This window comes from Engraulis encrasicolus, chromosome 23 (assembly GCF_034702125.1).
Source record: "Engraulis encrasicolus isolate BLACKSEA-1 chromosome 23, IST_EnEncr_1.0, whole genome shotgun sequence".
Taxonomy (NCBI): domain Eukaryota; kingdom Metazoa; phylum Chordata; class Actinopteri; order Clupeiformes; family Engraulidae; genus Engraulis; species Engraulis encrasicolus.
Genome location: NC_085879.1, coordinates 9400293 through 9403796, shown reverse-complemented (window position 1 = coordinate 9403796; position 3504 = coordinate 9400293).

Here is a 3504-nt window from a genome sequence, read left to right as displayed (position 1 = left end):
TGGAGGAGAGAGAGAGAGGGAGAGAGACAGAGAGAGGAGGGAAAGAGCGAGCGAGAGAGAGAGAGAGGCGTTGGCAAGCACACGCCTCATCAATGTTTATTAATCATCGGCGTGATATGATACTGTAATGTCGATGGTAATTTTACACCCACCACCAGGCACCACCATCATACGAAATGGCGTTTGGCTACATGTGGAGCTGACTTTAATTAGTCACAGGTCTGTGTGAGAGGAGCATAAAACTGTTGCTAAAACTGATGGTGACATAAACAAAGCGAGGAGGATATCGGTCTGTCAACTGTCAGTCCAAGTTGAGCGGGCGGGATGGGCGGCTGCTCCCTGGTGTGTGTTGTGTTGTAGGCCTAACTGCAAACACCAAAACTCTGAAGATGCTGTATTGCTAATTTTCCTATTTGACCTTAACATGCTGCTGGACAAATAATTAGTATGTCTTGCATGCTAATGGATTTGCATAGGCCCATGAATTATTGAAACGTGTTCGGGGACATTGTGATGGCAAATGGGTTGGCTTTTTACGAAGTGTATTTGGTTCTATAATGACTACCTACAACACCCTTGTTCGTCTGCTTCTTAAGCACCAGTTGCAGACTCGCCAGTTTCAGCCTTCTCGACACAGGGCGGGCGTAGTCACAGCCCTGTCACCAAAGTCGTGAAAATGTCCAGTCATTTCCACTCAGGATGCAAACAACATTTCCATTATCATCAAAAACATGACTGCATTTACTAACATTATCAACATAGCAAGTAGCAAATAAGTAAAATTCAGTGTTATGGTCAGCAAAGCTTTTTCCTCTGGCGTCACCTTGATAACCAAGAATGATCGTAGATGTTTTATGACACATTATTAATCAGTCACCTTTTCTCCTGCTTATTCACTGGAACCAATCAATTACAACTCTAGACTTGACTGACGGAACCCTATAATTGTGTGCCTGCTTTCCTTTCCCTCAAGTGCCCCGCAGCCAATCAGAGGGCGGCAAACAGGTGTCAACGGAGGAAACAAGCTTTTCCAGTCCATAAAAACGGACTAACTAGCTCCTGAGACTTGGCAACCTGTCATTATCACATCATTTGGGTAGTAAATCACTCTGGGTTTTTGTCATGGTATCATCAGACGCAGAACAATTTCACGCCACAAATCCACTCTTTAACATTTTACCACACTGATCTGCTTCCATGGCAGATGCAAAAGTTGTTGCCTTTGTGCATATGACTATTTAGTCTCTTTGAAAACCATACAGAATTGGACTTCATTGAACCAAGTCATTATAGTGTTCACAAAAAAGCAGCCAATTTGCTCCGTTCACCAGTGAGGAGAGGTGCAAATGTGTTGCTTCATCAAAATGAGCGGCCGGCAACCTCTTTATTAATATAGCCCAAACAGATATCCAAACCCCAACCCCAACCCCAACCCTAACCCTGACCCTAGTACCTCACAGCTCAATGGGAAGGCTATGTCGGCATGACAGAGGTGTCTTGACTTGCACTGCGCACTTTGTCCTTGTGTTACATTGCATTTAGCAGACACTTTTATTCAAAGTGACTGAAAGAGAGAGCATATAGCTTGGGGGAATAGGAATACAGAGTTCAGCAGTGTACAGCAGGTAGGCTAATAGAAGAACAAACAAAGTGCAGCAAAATACAAATTGTGGGCGACCTGGATAAGCATAGTTAGTGCACATAGTTATATAGGGTTACGGATGAGCAAAGTTAGCTGTCCATTTATGCTATACTGTGAGCATACATGAAAGTGTCATTGTAACACCACACACCATAGTGCACACAAAAAAATCAATTTATTCCAAGAAGGCTACCCGTTTCTACTCTATGTGCTGTTAAGAGAAGGCACAGGAACATGCAAAACAAAAAAAGGCATTATCATTTACCAAAGTCAATAGGTAAATGATAATGCCCCGAAATAGACGTAACTCTGTTTATTATTACACATTTTGAGTGTAATGTCATCATCAGGTCTATACTTGGGTATACTTAGGTTGGCTTTTAACCCTATCCAGACCGGGGGGGGGCTAAAAGTGCCCGCACCAACTTTGACATCGTATAACTCCTGAATGACTTAAGCTATGACTCCGAAACTTTGTGACTTTTCCTAAAATGAAGTTGGCTTCAGTGTGATACCAAAAGATTAGGTTTATCATTTTTGTTGTTGCCATGGCAACGGTTTTCTGACAGGTACGTCTGACAGAAAATCACTGATCTGAGTCTCATCAGTGTACCCTCCTTATTGCGTACTACTTATTGTATAGTTATTCCATTACATTAGCATAACTTAACCAAATATAATATTTGCTAAATTATTTTTTATAAAATGTTGCTAATTTATGCTAATTTATGCTAATTTGATGACATCATCAAATACCTACTTTTACCTTTCCCAATGCAAATTTCAGCTCAATTTTATTTCTTCTTTTTATTTCTCATTGCTTGTATGTCTTATGTAGATCATGGCCTGCAAATTTGGTAATAATATATCCTGTTGTTGAGGGCTGAATGCTTGCGGCTATGTTATACGAAACTGAAGCCGCTTTGCCATATCTACGACGTGATTTTGTCACACAATTTTTCATATTTTTTACATTTTCATTAGCATCAGAAACCCTTGTCTACATTTGAAGTGGTCTGATGCACATAATAACTACAATTGATGTGCATTACCCAAGTTAGATGGAAAATACATCACGGTGACATTTTGGGCAATAAAACCAGGAAGTGACGTCATAATGACGTCATAATACCCAATAATGACACCAAACTGATGTCAATCATAGATTTTGGGCTGACGGTCATCTCCTCCGAGTTTGGTGGTCATACGCCATTCGGTTCCTAAGTTATGAGGTGGGGGCCAAAAGAGCCCCCCCCCGGTCCCAGGAATGCCAAAAAAGCCCGGTCTGGATAGGGTTAAACTGAGCTTTTGCAAAAAAAACAGACTGGTTTTGTGGAATTCTACACACACGCATGCACGCGCGCGCACACACACACACACACACACACACACACACACACACACACACACACACACACACACACACACACACACACACACACACACACACACACACACACACACACACACACACACACACACACACACACACAGGCTAGCAATGAACACTCTTGCCCCCTAACCATGGAGGTGGTGGAGGGGTAATCATCATCCTTTTTTACGAGGAGATATATACCCCCTGTCTAGCACGTGTGCAGGGTTGGCAGCCTCCTAGTCCTACCCTCTTCACCACCATTGCAAAAAGAAAGAAGAACCCCCCAAAAAACAGCCCCATTGCAGACAGTGTTAGTTAGTCTGGACTTTCCCTACCTGCAGTCCTAACACCCCCCCTCCAATTCCAGGTTGCCCGCCCAACCCACATACCCTCCTGTCAACAGCTACCCCAGGCTTCTGACTGCAGCAATGATGATACACTTCAATTTATGATGGAAAGCCCTGCTCTCTTGAATGCACATCCAAAA